The sequence below is a fragment of the Rhyacophila brunnea genome, unplaced genomic scaffold (genome assembly GCF_057557595.1).
Source record: "Rhyacophila brunnea isolate RB1 unplaced genomic scaffold, BYU_Rbru_1.0 scaffold_11, whole genome shotgun sequence".
In the NCBI taxonomy this organism is placed as follows: Eukaryota; Metazoa; Arthropoda; class Insecta; order Trichoptera; family Rhyacophilidae; genus Rhyacophila; species Rhyacophila brunnea.
The window spans coordinates 6,925,090-6,944,304 of NW_028232763.1; positions in this window are offsets into that span (position 1 = coordinate 6,925,090).

The following is a 19,215-nucleotide window of genomic DNA, read 5'->3' on the forward strand; positions in this document are numbered from 1 at the left end:
AAATTAATTTTTTCCATATTTCTTCTGGAATCTGGTACCCACATAATCAATTTTTTTTAACCATGTTCGATCTGCAGAGTGGAAGTTGTATTGACAGTTTTGTTTTTTTGTTTTTACGAGAACTGGATGTTAGCCACTTGCTCAACCTATTAGGCCCATACTCTGATTCCAAACACACATTGAAAAACAACATGAGAATTTTTGCCAGACCCGGGATTTGAACCTGGGATTTACGATATTATAATCCTGATGTGTGACACGCTTGGCAATCGTGTGTGTTAATATTATATACATACAAAAATTAATTTTTAAAAGTAATTTCTTGTCAAAATCATATATTAAATATCAAATCCCATTATTTTCGGGTTTAACAAATAATCTTATTCGACCATGTCCGATCCTAATAGGATCATATGGGCCTCCACAGAGTAGAGGTTTGTATTAACAGATTTTGTTTTTACGAGAAATGGATGTCAGCCACTTGTTCAACCTATTAGGTCCATACCCTGACTCACACACATATTGAAAAACAATATGTGTACTTGCCAGACCCAGGATTCAAACCTGGGATCCACGGCATGATAGTCCAACGCTTATGCCGCGCGGCCACCGTGGGCGTTGTAAATAATACGCGATACTAAAATTTGATATACCATGATTGCAATCCATAATCTACATAAATGATGAAAATAATGTTGTATTTCAACATAAATAATGGAATATTAAAAAAAAATATTTCAACAGACATTTAAAAATGATTTTACAACATTTTTTGACAGTAAAACCTAAAAGCATGCCCATACCTATAGCGTTGGAATTAGTAATAAATGCATACGATAATGGGCACTTTGCGTTGTGAAAAAAAAAAAAAAAATCACTCATCACTCTTTGTGTAGAGCAAGGTAGGTGTAAATATTACAATCCTTAATACAATCGCGTATGTAGTGCGTCAGGGGTGCGAAACGTTGGACACCGTTCGACTGAACCACGATCCGAATTACATTTTCAACACAAGGGTTCAAGTTACCTTTGTCACTGCGTAATATGCAGTTAATAAGCGTTTGACCTTTTACCGAGCGAGCCAGAGGATAAAAGTAATGGATGCTTTTTGCATTAAAACCCGTATTGTTATTATTTAATTGGATTATCGTAAATAAGCATTTTTTAAATGTGATTAAAATTCGATGTTTACCTACCAGGTAGCATTGGCGAAGATTGGATGTAGGTTGTAGAAATCTAAACTAATAATTATATTTGTTATTCTTTCTTTCTTTCGACCATGTCCGATCCTAATAGGATCATATGAGCCTCCACAGAGTAGAGGTTTGTATTAACAGATTTTGTTTTTTACGAGAAATGGATGTCAGCCACTTTCTCAACCTATTAGGTCCATACCCTGACACACACAAATTGAAAAACAATATGTGTACTTGCCAGACCCAGGATTCGAACCTGGGACCCACGGCGTGACTGTCCAACGATTAAGCCGCGCGGCCACCATGGATATCATTACTGTTATTAGTTAATATTATTATTTTCATAGAAATAAGAATACAAATTGTAAATGATTTTGATTAGTTTTTCAAATTCAATTAAACTCTGCCTTTTCAATTAAAGCGAACCATAATATAAATAAAATATTTTATAACATAATATCTAAATTTCTACCATTAAATCATAAATAACTATTTTGGCTCGATTTAAGCGTTTCCAATCGGATTTAAAGTTTAAATGAAAACAAATAATAATTATAACAGCAAAAGTGTGTAATATTTTTGTCGGGATTCCACCGTCTACCTTTACTATTAAGGTTATAAATACCTCAGTTGAGGCATGGTCTAAAAAGATCGTGGCTAGGCGATGCGCGGATTGTGCAAATGACGCGTGCCAAACGAAATATATTTTTTTATATAAATCCAACATGCGTCCATTTAAAGTTCTGCTTATCGTTCTATTAGTAACAAATATATTCATTGACATGTTTTCTTTTCCAAGTAAATGGGTAACGTTTTTAGTCATCTTTGCACGATTTAATAATTAATACCCCCGTCGCCATCACGAAGCGAATTGACGTATTCACACCTCCACGTTCGCTCTCCGATTGCCAGCGAGTCCAAAATTTCGTCGCACCTATAGTTGAAAATTATTTGCCGTTTCACTGAACTACCGTCTTAACCAATTCCATCTGAAATTTGTATTCTTAGTTTAATAACAACAATTAATTATGACTGATAGAGTGTTGTAGTGCGTTCTATTATTTATGTCAAATCTATATAGCCCACCTTCTCCTTTCGCCACTGGTAAAGTAGTATGTGTTATATTTTAAATTACACGATTTTCTGTATTTTCCTCCTCTCCCCTGATTGTAACATTTCATCATAACGTATTGTATCCCCCTGTCTACATTGCGTAACTGTTTTAAACTCCTCCTTCACATAATAACCACAATGTTCATACGAAATATTTTTTCAGAAAAAAATGAGTTTATGTTATATTGTTGGTTTTGTGACATCACATTTTATACAACCCTCTAATCCCTTTGTCACGAATCATCACATTATAATAAGCCCTTCCTAATCTTAGGGCGTGACTTCATATATGGATGACCCATCATAATTAATGTCAATAGCGAGGGGTGGAGGTAGGCTGTTAAGATCCGCCATAAATAGTGCACATACTTTGATAGTCATACGTATTTGTTTTTATTGAACTAAGACTATAATTTACAGATAGTATTGGTTAGTTTTACCTAAACCAAACCATAATAGTTTTGGTATATTTTGTGCACACTTTTCCATTCATACCTATTTGTTTTCGTTGGATTGAGAACACATATTATTACAAATATTGTTGGTTCATTTATTTAAATTCATTAAGCCCTGCCTAAGCCAACCTATAAAAAATAATAAATATTATTCTATCTATAAAATATTCAAAGTTATGTATGGTATAGTTGCATAATTTTAGATATTTTATACATAGATGAGTATTATTTGATTATTATTTATTATGGCTTGGTTCTCGCAGGGTTTAATTGAATTTTAAAAACTTAACAACATCATCTGTAAATTGAAGTCTTATTTTAATGGAAATAAACAATTATGACTGACAAAGTTTAGCGTGCACTATTTATGTTAGATCTTAATAGCCTACCTCCATCTTTCGCCGCTGATTAATGTAATATAAGTAGCTTAACGCAGCACTAAACGGAGCATGAATGCTGGACATAACCCGGAAAGATCAAGAAATAAGCCAATTGATAAAGATGCAGACAATAGTATAATGATAGAGGTCATATCGGTTGACAAGTGCAGACAGGTGACAAAGGTACATTAATAAATTTGTACTTATCTTAGTAATTTACTTCTCGTATAAAGAATGTAAGTAGTGAATTTATATGAATACGTTACAATATTAGAGTACTAGACAATGTAGGTACATATTGCACAGGAAATGATATATTCCAATGCTACGGTGGGTCTACGGCGTAGAGGGTTATAAGCACGATCCATAAAATACAAAAAGTAAAATAAACGAGCCCACTTCCCACCAATAATGTCTAGATACTAAAAATCCAATGTGCAGTGGAATGTGTTTTAAGATTCGACTTACCGGATTTCCAATCGACATGTTTTCCGGTCGGGTAGTTCCGGTCGAGTACTTCCGGTAGTAGCCGGCGGAGATACGGACGGGCCGTGTAGTTATTACCAACAGGATGTGAGCCGCTCTTAAGGTACTAATTAAAAGCTATATTGGAGGCCGTATTTTTACCGAAAAAGCTTGTTTTGGTACGAGGCAGGAACTGCGCCTCGTAAAAGCTCGATTTATCGCCGCTATTTTTTGGTTGATAAATGATGGGCGAATGTGTTTTAAAGAGTATGGCAGTCGGAACGTATGAGCTATGAAAAGATAGAACAAAAGATATGCACTATGGATTATAAAGCACGAGTTTACAAACTTTTTGGAATCAAAATCCCTTTTATAATAACCAAGTAATCTGTGATCACCTGTATATTTCCACAAAATGCACCTTTAAATAGCACGAAGAAAACCGATTAGTAAATTTAAGAAATACATGTGTATGTAGTTAAGTGTAGGTTGTCGTGATATTTTACCTCGTTTTTCTTAGCTCGAATTCTTGCTTGTCCGGTAGTTGTTTATCCAGTACAAATCTTGCATTCGATTTTTAACTAACTTCCCGACTTGCTAAACATTTGAAACTTTTAGAATATATCAGAACACGATGCCAATGCATTCTTTTAATACTTTTCGCCAACTTTAAGTATAATTGAATTCATTTTGAGTTAATTCTGTTTTGTATGAAAAGTTATATCGGAAGAAATCCGTAATCCAATCCACTATTATTGGTTGCTAGGGTTGCTATTGGTCCTAGCAACTAAATTATTAATATATACGTGCGTTGCTATGGAAATCAAAATGACATTTCAGTATTTTATATTTGTTTGTTTGTTTGTTGTAAAATAGCAAAAAAAATGATTTGTTGACAATAATTGCCTTATTTGTTCTAAATTATTAATACAAAGAATTGCCAAGTTTATATGATTCAACAGAAAATTAAAAAACCTGGTATATAAAAAGTTATTTTTATCTTGTAATTATTTATATATTTTTTTTAAATTGCCTCTAATTTTAATTTTGTAAATATAATATTTGGTTTCATTTTAATAATCTCTGTTTGGTTACTGTCCCAAATATTACACTTTTTTAACTGCGCTTGGATCTATTTCTAAATTTCTAAACACTGCATTTGTTTTCATATTACAGTATTTTGTTATCTAATTATTGTCTCACATTAAACAAAATATTTTTCATAGTCTCTTAATTTTTTTTTTCATTCTTTCAGCGATAAGTAACTTTCTTCTGTTTATGGATGTCTTATTATATTGTTAAAGTCTAACGACTTTTATTATTTTTACAACGAAACGGTTTGTTGTCACTTTCAACCGAATTCTCTGATTTTTGTATGACGAAGCCATGGAAAATTTCAGCTGATGATCTTCATAGGAATCATAATAAAAGTAAAGGCTTGCAAATTTCAATATATTTTTATTATAAATTATGCTTTTTTATTATTATTTTATCATTTAGAACAGGGATGGCGAACTTTCTTGCGTACGCGTGCCAAAATTTCCCAAATAATATTTTTGGCGTGCTAAGCAGTTGGCAGTCATGGCGAAAAAAAAAGTTTTTTTTAAGTTTTATAAAAAAATAGTTAAGAATTCTATTTAAAAAGTTTAAAAATTACAATTCAGTTCTTGATATTCTATCTTTCACGGTATTTCTAGCCGAATGCATATTTTTTATTCTTTGATTTTTCCCCTTGTTTTCAAATTAGTCTAAAGAGATCGTGGAAGCATTTCAACCACTCTTCTTTCATATTATATTCTCAATCACTGAACGGTTTTCCATTTTTAGAGAGCATAATATGTTTGAGGCAAAATAACAAGCGGTTATTTATTATATTTGAATGACTGCCGATAATTAATTTCACAAGGTGTGTTGATTGAATATTTTTATTTTTAATTACCTAATCCTAAGGACTGACCTATGTAATTGTATATTTACATTATACGTAGGTTATGATTACTCTTGAAAAGGATTTGCCTGCAATTTTTTATACAATGCGATTTGTCATATTTATGCATTAATTTCGTCGTTTCCGTTTCCGCTTCGATTGGTAAACATAATATGAAAAATCGATGAAAATACGCATGGATATGTGTATTACCTAGGTATTTATATATTTATTTTTAAAACTTAAAAAAAAACATTATTCAAATGTATATAAAATAATATTTTTTTTCTCTTCAAAATGAAACATTCGCGTGCCATAGGTTCGCCATCCCTGATTAAGAAGTTGACGACCTCTTGAAAAATACTTTGCGATATTCTGAAGATCACAACCCATAGATTTGGAACCCTAAGATTATTTTTGTATACATAATAAGAGAATATATCGAAAAATATGTAGTAAGGTACCTATTCCATATACTATTTTGAAGGATTTCACTTTTTGTAGAAATTCAAATTCAATTATTGACACAAGTAGCAGTTTTGCCATTAAGAAAATATTTTTAATGCAAATTAATGAGAATAAACAGAAAAAAATATTTTAATGGATTCAAGCTCTGTACTATTCCATTTCAGTCGTTTTGCGATCCGGGTTTCGCCTTTCGGCATCTTCAGGCGCCGTGTACACTCACCAAAGGTAAAGACACACTGACAACGAACACTCTTTACTATAGCTTATATAATAAATCAATACAATAAAGTAGGTAAAAACTCCATTATCTACTTATCAAGTCAAAGGTCACAAAAATACAATAAACAAATTATGAATAGTTGAAGTGTCAGTAAAAAACCTAATTAGTAGAAACCCTATCTTATTAATAACAATACACTCGATAGTATATTAAGTCGTCAAAACCTAATAATAGATCATTATTATTTTATAAACAATAAAAATACTACACTCAAGAGGTGTAAATCGTCAATTCTAAGAAAAATAATTAATTAATGGGGTTAACTAATGATATATTAGTCTTTAATAATACTCTTACATGGTACCTATTTTTTTATAAAATTATTTAAAAAAAAATACATATAAACTCGCATAATATAATATATATAAACTCACCTAATATACACCTATACATACCTAAATCCTTATCCATACATTGTCATACATACATATACAAATTTACCCGGGTAGCAAAAAACGACTTAAATGGAATAGTACAGAGCTTGAATCCATTTTAAATTCAAATTCCATCAAGTACCTTCAGTCGATAGTATTAATAGAGAAAACTATGTTTTGTAGTCACAATGAAATTACAAGTGACAATTTATAATTTATAAGTACGTCATAAAAGATAGCTCTGAATAAAATTGTAAACAACCTAACCCCATAAATAATTCACTTATAATTTTTGGCATGGTAGTAAGTGATGAAACTAGTATTTTCTTTTCAAGTTGCCCACCTGTGAAATTTAAAATTGTTACTAACGCACTTTTGGCTTAGGAATGTTGATATATTACATTACATCAAATAATATAATATGTATAGGTACATAGATATTATGTTACATAGGTTACGTGAAGTTTGTATTTTTGAGGCTGCATTGCCAAATAATATTATTTGCTTTACAATAACTCGAATAAACATGCAGTCGACTGTGACAGATAGTTCATTATAAACTTTTCAAAGCGACAATTATTTTTGCACTAATAAAGATACAAAAAAAGTTGATACATTTTTTGTCGCGCAGATAGAGATCCAAAGCGCCAAAGAGTAATAATAATTTATGGCGTCGCTGTTGAATATTTAATAACGATCAAGTTTTTCAATTCGACATCGTATCGAGTGCCCTCATAGCTCGGCACTAAAAATCATTATTTTTCAAGTGTCTTCCCATCGGAAGCCCAACTCTGCAATGCAGCATTTTGATTTTGTCTCGATTCGCGATTGTTATTATCATTATTTGATTTTTCAATACGTTATAAAAGGCAACTATTTTTTTACTACCTGCGTGTTATGCAATTTATGCAATATTTTTATAATTGAACCGTATTCTGATAATTGAAACAACACTTTTATTTAATTACAAATTAATACTTAACTTGAAAACTCCTCAGATATTATATGGTTACATATAAACTGAACGTAAAACATTTCACTGTGGCACAGTTCGCCGTCAGCTTTCTATCGAAAAGAGATGACCTATACTACTATACTATACCCGTCTCCAATTTTATTAGATTTAATATGAACAATAATTCAATTTTCATAGCTGATTTTGGCAAAATTAATGAATTCAAAAATGAAAACCTAACCTAAACTAACAAATAATCCAGTATATCGGCTATTTTAAAAAATTGTGTTTGGCTTCCTGTAATGTATAAACCGATAAGAATAGTGTTTTATTTAGACAAGAATTTTATGTCAGTACTATACGACCCAAAGAGGTTTGACGGTCTTTAATATACAGCGATATATTTAGGATACAATATTTCACGATGAAGTGTGATATGGCTAACTGCATACGTACAAGTTTCCAGACACGCAAATATAATACCCAGTAGAAAAGAATCACATTTGAAAAAAATACGATGCTCGACGGGATTTTAACTCGTATATCCACTGGTATCGTGCTAATATGGTTTAACCTATTAAGCTACGAGCCTCCTATCTAATTGCGACAATTTAAACTAGTAAGCTCTAGGTATATGAAATGCTTATCAAATTGCGTTATTATTGACTATCGGTTTTTGCGTTTTAAATCAAGGAATATTAATTGCCTGAATTATTAACCGACGTCCGGCTCTCGCCAAATATTTAGTCATAACGTCTACTTGAACTTTTTCACAATTTTTAATAAACCATTTCTTTTATTCAACGAATAATTCACATGATTTTGAGAATGTAGTATTTCATATATTGAACATACATAATTTGAAAACACCAATATATGATGCTCGATGGGATTTGAACCCGTAAATTTCCTGATATTGCGCCAATATACTTTAATCAATTTTTTAATATAACATGTGGTGGCAACATTTTTGAATATGCAAATATTTTAAGAGATTATATCTCTATAGACTGTATCATACGCAAATATTCAAAGTAAATCACTTGACGTTTGAAAAGCGCACTTGAGGCGTTCTGCAGGTTGCAGGTTTAGTATATTGTAAGTCCAAACGAGATACTACAATCCGCAGAAATGCATTGGCCTGTTTAATGCGGTAACAATACAAAACAATCCGAAAAATATGCGGCTGCTATGATATAAAATACTCGGAATATGCCGATTGCAAAAATATTACGTTACATAATATATACTTTGTATTGCAAAACGTGCTTGTTATAATGACAAGTGTATACAGAGCTTTGGAAGTTTGTACAATATATCAAGAAATTTACTTTGACGTACTAACGGTAAAAGAGATTTGAATAATATTGATACTTCTGTAATACAAGTCATACTGAAGTATATTGTTGTAGGTTCTAACTATGTAAAATGATATTGTTTAGATAGGTGCCTCTATAGGTATAACGTTGAACATTATTATGAATACGGTTTATTAATATTTGAAATTGTAAACTCTCTGCTCCACCTTGAAGCAGTGTGATGTATATTATTTTGAACTAAATACTAGGTAACGTTATGTTTTACAATACGAACATACATATTATTATAGTTGAATGACTTATTTTCATTAAAATGGGTCGAAACGGTTCCGAAAAGACAGGATTTTATAATTTTCATGTCTAGACAGTTTTAAATTAATAAAAATCGAACAATAAACTAAAAAATCCTAAATGTATCATTACAAGGCTTACCATACGTCCCGGTTTGACCAGGATTATCCCGGTTTCACACATTGGTCCCGGCATCCCGGTTTGGCATTATGTCCCGGCTATTGTTGCGCGTATGAATGATTGTCAATAATAAATTGTCATGGTTGGCCGTAGTAGCGTATATGTGATGAGACAAATAAATAAAAAGGATTTCAAGTTATACACATGTATATTCTTTTATAAAAATTGATGTTTTTTTTAAATAAATATAAAAAATATTAGAACGATGAATTAGTCCAAAATCTAAACGTTAAAAAATTGAAAACTTAATAAACTAAATTTTAATAATACAAATGACTATAAAATATAATGTAATAATAAGATGTGACCCTTCAATAAATTCACATTTTTTTATAATTGTTTATCTTTGACTTAAAAAAAATCTTTTATATGTTTTCAGATACTTGCATATTTATTAATTAATACAGTTGAAATTGTAAATTATCAAAAAAAATCTCAAATTGCAAGCTTCGTATTCTTCCGCTAGGTTCTCTGTTGGTATAAGGATCCCCCTTAAGAATACATATTACACATTTTGTTAGTTCATTTTTTTTCATTTATCCCTACCTAAACCAAACTATAATAGATAAAAAATATTATTCTATCTATAAAATATCCAAAGTTGTGTATGATTTTAGATATATTGTAGATATACGAGTAGTTTTTGACTATTATTTATAATGGCTTGGTTTCGCAAGGTTTAATTAAATTTTAAAAAACCAACGGAAACAAAATAAATACGTATGACTGTCAAAGTTTAGTTTGCACTATTTACGGCGAATCTTAATAGTATATCCCTAACCTTTGCCGCTGGGTTCTATTGAAGGCGGCATTGATCAAACCCATAATGTACACATAATATAAAATTATGTAAAAATGTAGTAACCTTAACACTGTAGGTATATCATATTATTCGGTTATAAAATAACCGTAGAGAAAAAATATAAAACATTCGATCATGGCAACGTATAGAGAGATATTATTATCTAATCTTGTATATTGGTCAAAGAGTTTTTTCCCATTTTCCTACGAAAAGTTCATTCTCCAAAGTTCAAGACAAAAAAAGGAGAGCACTTTCCCTAATACTCAGAAGCTAGGAATCTTAGAGATGTCATTTGAAGATATAATGTCAGAAGGAAAAATGCTGAGAAGCTTTTGACTCCGCACACTTTTTTACTTCGTATTTTTTCTGACTACTCACATTTCTTTTTTTGCGAGCGAACTTTTATTATTTTTAAAAAGTGCTCTTTCATCTTTTGTTCTCCGTAAGATCTGTCATCTGAGCTTGATTACAATACCTCGTATATGAAAATATATAAGTCTATTTAAAAGTATTGTTTTATTTTGGAGTGATATCTCACTACGCAATTTTATTATTTAAACACTTGTGTGATGGGAGATTTTAAATGATAATTGATGCTATTAGTTTCAAAGTAGATTACTTCCATATTCCGTCATTTTGAGATAATCGTTAAAAACTGGCAAACACATTATTAAAATTGCAAATGGTTTTTTTCCTTTTTGAAATCATATTAGCAACTAATTAAAGAAAGAAAATAGCAAAATAACATCACCTAAGAGTTATTAAAATTAGTAAAAAGTATATATAAAGTTGGTCATGATAATTTATATAAAAAAGCCGACATTACAATCTACCTCCGGTTTAATACTACATATGTTTACCAAAAAAATCACCTAGATTTGATATTTAAGCGGGTAAAGAACAAGAATCAAGAAAAATAAAAATAAAAATGGAAGTAACTGATTTTGAAACTAATAGCTTCAATCATCTTATAAGAATTTCAATAATTATTCACACCGCATTATACTAATAATGAAAACTGCCCTAAATACATAATCTAAAGACTATTGTAGAAAATATAAATATAAAATATTTTTTTTGAGAACATTATGATATTAATTTATACTGTATTAGCATGATGCGGAAATATTTACACGGACACGTTAGCAGAATATGACAGAAATGTTGTTAAGACATACAACGGATTTGCAATATACATCCATATTGCAATGTGGGTAGAGTTAAATTTTTAAACTACATTCATATTAAATTCAATTTTTTATGAAATAATGAAAAATGTAAGAGCAGATCCAGATGTTTGTGAGTGATCTTGTTTATGTGAGTAATTTAATTCTTCATACGTAGCTTCTACCTAAAATACCGATGGTCTGTAGTGAATCTCGACAGAATATTTTCGTGTGTGGCGTGAATATGTTGATAAGTCTCAAAACATCAATTCTCAGGTCAGCTATTTTGTACGTTTGGCTTTCTGTGGTAAATTAGTAATATTTTAAAATTTTAGTTGGTTGAGAATTTACGAACATTTTACTAAAATTTAAAAACACTTATATTGATTTACCACAGAAAGCCAAGCTTACAAATATCTGTCATGAGAATTTCACACGATCATGATCACGCCATATACGGGTTTATCCATGCCCAAGGCATTCAGATGTGTCTAATGAAAGACAAGACGTATACAGAGTGAAAGTCTCAACAATAGTTTCAGTGGGGTGGATTTATTTGGATTCAATAAGGGGAATCTGACTTCGACTTTGAAGTCTCAAACTTTTGTATGCAGTACGCACGTTGTGTATGTTTGCGAATGCAGTTAAGAATTTTGTATGTGCAGTTGTAGTTTAAAAGCTCATAACTGGTTCTTATGTATAAATGGCGATTTCTTACTTTATCTATGTAGGATACTATTATCATAATCATATTGGTAAAAACACTATCAATGTGACATCTTAAACAAGATTTTATGTCCCATCATAATAGGATCATAAATGGACCTTGACAGAGTTAGTATTAACAGATTGTGTTTTTACGAGAAATGGATTTCAGCCACTTGCTCAACCTATTAGGTCTATAATCTGACTCATACACAAATTGAAAAATAACATGTGTACTTGCCGGACCCAAAATTCGAACCTGGGACCCAAGACGCTATAGGCCAACGCTTAATCCGCGCATCCATCGTGGGTGTTACCAAGATAATAAACATTAATTCCCACGTGATTAACCACAATTAATAAATAAAGATGGAGCAGGTATATAAAGATGCAAAGCTAAATTCCAGATACTACGTACCTAATGCAAGATTTGATTGATAAGATTATAAAATAGTTACATTGAAAGCGTATTAAAAACTCACTATAATATAAGAAATTCAATAAGAATATTCAAAAATCCGGGTATTAAACAACTCGAGTAATTGTCATCTGTAGTCACAAACACACAATATAATAAGTATGTAGAAATAATGATTACCTTTTTAAAAGATTTTTTAAATAACCGTTTTAAGCACCTAAGTATTGGATACACGTCATATTTTGTTAAGTTAATAGGTACCTATTTTCCTTGCAACCACGATGGCCGCGCGGCTTAAGCGTCGGCCTATAACGTCGTGGGTCCCAGGTTAGAATCCTGGGTCTGACAGTTACACATATTGTTTTTCATTTTGTGTTTTAGTCAGAGTATGTACCTAATTGGTTGAGCAAGTGGCTGACATCCATTTCTCGTAAAAAAACAAAATCTGTTAATACAACCCTTCACTCTGTGGAGGCTCATGGTCTTATTAGGATCGGACATGGTCGAAAAAAAAATTATAAAGTATCACACTACTTAATACGGTTATTCTATCTATATCATACTCCGATTAAATTTAATAAATAGCATGAGAGAAAAAAAATAAAGAAATGCTACATACGAGATATTACTATTTAGAAGGCAATGTTTTGAAATTGTGACGAATACGTGACTTTTTAGAAAAAATATTTTTTGAAACATGAATTAATGGGCATTTATTTCTGTTGTATTGAAAAAATATAATACAACTTTTGCTTCGGAAGTACTCTGATAAACCTAACATTGAAGAAGTGATGTTTTTTTTATAAATATTCTAAATTATATAAATGTTATAAAAACATATTTCTCCCAATATAATTTTATGGCTTAAGTAGGGTGTCCTATGGTATAGTATGTGGTCGTCATATACATATTTAAAATAAGAATCGTTTTTGACTGCATAATATAATAGTTACGTCGGTCTATAATGATACAGGCAGTTATACAACACTATAACAATAGGTTACAAAGTTACAAGTTACAAGGTTACGACTATTACAATATGTTACAAAGTATAATGAATGTCTTGGTTTCAGGACAAGTCGACTATTTATCGTATTCGAAATAGTTAATGAATGTAGAATGTATTCATAAATATTGTCCATTCATAACCAATTCAATTTTAATAATTTATATAACTTACCGATAGGGTGATTGTAATAGGGGCACATTGTTCGCCGAAAGGACGGCCGCTGGACAAATGCCGTCATCCAGTGGTACCCAAGGGGCACGAAACGGCTACAGGGTCGCCCAAAAATCCGCTGGATTGACGAACTGGTAAAGTTCGGCAGAAATACGTGGCAGCGAATGACACAGGACCGAAAGAGTTGGAAGAAGCTTGAGGAGGCCTTCATCCAGCAGTGGATTGACCCCGGCTGATGATGATGAATAATACATAGAGTGAAGTCTGTTACAGATGAATCAGAAATGCAAAAAAATAATCATTAGCCTTAGTAACTCTTTTTCAACCTTCACTTTGATATATTTTGGCTCCAAGATTTCGTTCAACATCTTTGGGTATCGTACAATGTATAGGTAAATTTGCATAGTGTCCCTCCAAAGTTGTCATTTTATGCATTATGTAACTAATTTTATTAAAATTTTAATAGGGAGCTACTTAAAACAGAATAAATTATTAATGTAAAATCGTGGAATAAAAAACATGACTTCAATACAGAAATTGTTACATTGTAATAGAATTATAAACAGTGGAATTCAAACTGTGTGTTGAAATAAACCCCCATCCCTACTGTGGTACCCACGGATTCCATGTAACACCTATAAGTTGTTTGAAAAAATCTAGGCAATAATAGTTTAATTCAATGTTCAAATGCTAATTTGATGCATATCACAATGATAAATTCGCATATTTCGATAGTTATTTATCCAGAATATTACAGAATTTAAACTGGTCTTGTTTTGTTGCAGATATTACGCACGAGTGGAGAAATCGGATACACTTCCATTTCCAAACGACTAATCACTGATTATATACCATTCAGAGAGGCTAACAAATACTTTAAACCAGACCTGGGAAAATTTTTGGATGAATTACCACATTGGGCCACATTAGGAATATAAAATGAACAGCGGGCCGCAAGTAAAATAATATTTTCAGACATACATTATTAACAATTATTAGGATGAAACAGGAATGTCAACATTAAAAGAAATAATTCTCTAACAGCCAGCAATTTAATGAAAATAATGAAACTGTTTTACATTTTTCAATTAATTTCATGTTTTAGTCAGTGTCAGTGTTAATTTTGTAGTTGGGATTCTTAAAACTGTTTGTTGCTATTGATATTCATAATTGAAAATGTTTGCTCACATATTATTATGTAAATTAATCAAAAACAACGAATATTTTTCGAGCAAAATCATTAAGTTTTTCGAATATGTATGTCCGAATTAAGAGTGTTGACAAATTTTCAGATTTTTTCTCGACGGTGCAATTCATGTATTTTCAAATTTTATTTTTAAAAATGGGTTAAATACTTGGCGAGCCATAGTTTGACCAGACGTGATCTAAACGGTAAACAATCAGCTTGTAGCTCAGAAAATAATATGAAAAAGTAGGTACCTAGTCCGATGATTTTTCAAACTGCAAATATAGTGCAGAGAAATTTGCGAAATTCGTAATGATTTTTCCGCTTGATGCGTCCATGTTTGTCAAAGCTTGGATATTTACGTGATCGTTTCACTTCTACTACGACACTACTGCTTCTTTATACTACTGTCATCGGAACTTATAGCGTAGTGTACTGTTTAAAAGAATACATAATCATATTATATATTATAAACAATTCTTTATTAATTAACACTAATCAATCTCACACACAAAGAGTTAAAAAAATCTCAGAATCAATTTTTAAGTTAAGGAGATTTAAATAAAACGCTACCCATAAAATATGCACAGAAAATGTATAAACAAAAACAAACTATATTTTTTCGGAAATACTATTAAAAATGCCGTGCAAAGAAAAAGTTTAAGAGCCACTGGTATATACGACGATAGCATAAAATAAATAAAGAAAAACATTAATTTATTTTCTTTGTTCGAAAATTTAAATTTGGAACATTTCTTATTCACTGTTGTGTAAAAATCGATAGATTCGACAGGCGACACTTTATAATTGGATTTCATTTTTGCTATCGATTACACGTTTCTTTTATTGAATATTTCGCCCGTACTTCTAATCGTCTTTTAATGGCGGGCGAAATAATAAATTTCATTACGTGATCCAGCCTATGTGGGTGTGCGAGAGCGTGCGGTGGTGTGTGTCCGTGTATGGTAATTGAGAAATAATTCGTGGGTTTCATTATATGGCTTGATTTATGGATGGGTGAGTGTAAAGTAATCCAAAACGCCTGGACCGTCGAATCTAAAGCTTTCTATATTTTGTTGGCTTAGGGTGACCAAAATTAATTTAAAAAAAGAAAGGAGTTTTATTATAATTAATATTGGATCTACTATCTGACGTGGATATACCCGCACTCCCGAAGGTTTTAAAACAGTTTATTTATATGAGAAATCTCAGAAAATGTTATGAAATACGTCATGTGTAACAAATCCAGTACATGTATCAGCTTGGTCGAAGAGAGGATAGTTAAATTTATCTGTAAAGTTATTGCCTGTAAGTACTTATTCCAAACGTCATATTATGTTCAAGGAAAGGCTTGTTGCTATCTATGTAAATGGCATTTTTACTTCGTTATTATGTCTTATACATATACAAATTAAAAGGCAATACAAATCAAAACAAGTATTGTGAAAATACATATATATTTATAACAATTTCAATATATGCTCAGGTTATGTTAATCAAACAAAAAAGAATGCATGGACGATAAAGAGTTAAATAAAACGAGGAATAATAAACATTTCTGGACAGCCTAGGTCAGTGGTTTGACCAGAAGAATGGGAGAACTGTGCGCCAGGACAATTGGGCGCCGCACTGTTGAATGACATAAATGTATTCGTTACAATTTTATACAGAAAGTAGATAAGGAATTTTAAATAATTTCTATATACTACTTAGTATTTTTAATTCATTTTGCTCTTAACATAATGTTTTAATTGCGGATTGAGAATTATCATGCCTGACGCTTTATATATAAAAAAATAACTCTCCTCTCATAATCTGGAACATAAACATATGCACAATTAAGTAATTATTACGTGTGCATATTTAAATTCTCATCAAGTATTAATTAATAATATATTACCTAATTTAAATATAAATAAAAATATTAAATATATATTTTAAAAATACCTATAATTCACGATCGTCTATATTTATTTTTAAATTTCATTCGATTGCGTGGCGCCCAGTTGACCCGGCGCCGAATCATGTTGTACCCTTCGACCAGTCACGTACCTAGGCAAAGTGCAATGCAACTATAGATTTATCGGAGGCATCTGGCGACAGAATGAGAAATATGTATTTAAAAAAAAAACTGATAATCTAGATTTCTTATTCAAAGATAAACTTACATCTAAAAACAAATTATGTATTAAGAAATGTACGTGTGTCAAATATTTTCATCTTGTTATTAAGAAAATAATCTTTTATGTTATATTTTTAGCCTTTGTGATCATTAAAAATATTATGAAAAGTTGTATACAGTTTAATTTTGGTTCGCCCCTTTTCTTGCTAAATATGTAATACATAACAAGTTAAATATAATAAATCCTAATTCTCTCGCCAAGCATTAATGCAGTATTCCCAGATCGTAACATTGTAAATTTTGTGAGTATAAATCTTTACCCGGGAGTCATAGGACATCATGTCCATTTTTACCAAAAATGACTTTTCAACACAGTAATAATGAAGTTTTTTTCCTCTTTGAAGGGGTACATAACACTATCTCCAATTCGGTATATTAACAGAAGTAGTAGTGTATAAAATAGCACTATATTAATTTTCATTCCGGGGCATATAACACTGTGTAAACATGTAGTTATATGCCTCTAATTATTTTTTTTTACATTGACATTATATCCGCATATTGTTGTAGGCCTTTTTAACTTTAAATTTTTCACTTTTAATCAATGGTAAGTGATATTGGATGATTGTTGAGTGTGAATTTCACAAAATATAGTAGTTACTTTCATAATATAAAATACCCAGATTTTTTTATAATTTAGTATTATTGGTGTGAGAACTATATTTTTAGAGTTTTTCATTGTTAAGTTTATAAGGAAATAATTAGTTCGCGTGCAAAATTGATAATGTTGTAGGCGTCAACATCAGCTCAAAAAAATTATGACGGTACGTTAAGAAAAGTTAGACATTTAAAAGTAAATTAAATACGAAAAGCTTTTGATGGTTACCCTGGATTCTAAGCTTTTAAAAGTTTCGATATTTCAGGCTGTAACGTATGCGCAGCTGTAATGATACGTTCACGAAAAAGGGCAGCATTTTGAAAAATCGACTTTTAAATACGATATAATGCGGTTTGCGTGATAAGAAAAAGTTTTTATTAGTTTTTGTTGCGAGGATCACGTCAAAATTGCCTCACGTGAGTTCATAAGAATGTATCGGCTGAGAAATCGTTTAATAATTCGAAATTAGTGACTAACCTTTTCAATACGTTACACACAAAAAACTTTCTCATCTGCATATTAACATACATACTAACATTGAACGTAAATCTTAGTGTAGGTAGGTACATAAGTAAATAATTTTAAATAATATAATGTTCATTGACTTACTTATTTAAAAAATATTTCTAGGAAAACAAACATTTACATGGCTTATATTATTATGTGATATATTTTTTGTTCATTAAACTATAACGGTTCGTACACGGTACTTTATTAACAAAAATACCTCTCTGATAAAGTTTTCAGATTTTTTACGTTAGAGCTCTATCTTCCATATTGATACCTCTTGCTTATCGATCGTGACCCAATTGATTTGGCCGTCTGACAACTTTATATTTGAATCCCTCATGGAATTCAATAGCACGCAAGGCATTCATCAATATGGAACCTGTGATACTCTTGATTTCTGTCCATCAGCGCATCTATTCTATACACCAGACTGTTATCGGCAGTGATTGAGGGTAGTTTTTCATATTTTTATATCGAAGTATAATAATTGTTGCAATAAGTTAGCTGTTTAAACAGTCAAAACTGTCTATCTCTCTCTAAAATTTACCACAGTCAAAAGAGTTGCTGTTAAAACATAGCACTTATTGTAAAAACTACAACTAACTTAATATAATTATTACAATAAGTGCTAATACCTTGATACGAAAATATAAAAAAACTACCGTCGATAAATGCCGATGGCAGTATTGTGTATGGAATAGATGCACCGAAGGTGGTTATTTCCCGTCCCCTCCGACTTTTGACCCAACCCAATACCATACATTTTTCCGGTTGCCATCTTCTCTGTCGGCTATATGACTAAACAAATTAAGAATTAAGTTTTGTACCTACTATTCTATTTAAGTCGTTTTTTGCGATCCGGGTGTCGCCTTTCGGTATCTTCAGGCACTGTGTACAATCACCAAATGGCAAATACACACTGACAACAAATACTACTAACTCTAACTTATATAACAAATGAATACAATAAAGTAGGTAAAAACTTTATCACCTACCTATTAAGTCAAGGATCACAATAAAAAATATAACAAACAAATTATGAATAGTTGAAGTGTTTGTAAAAAA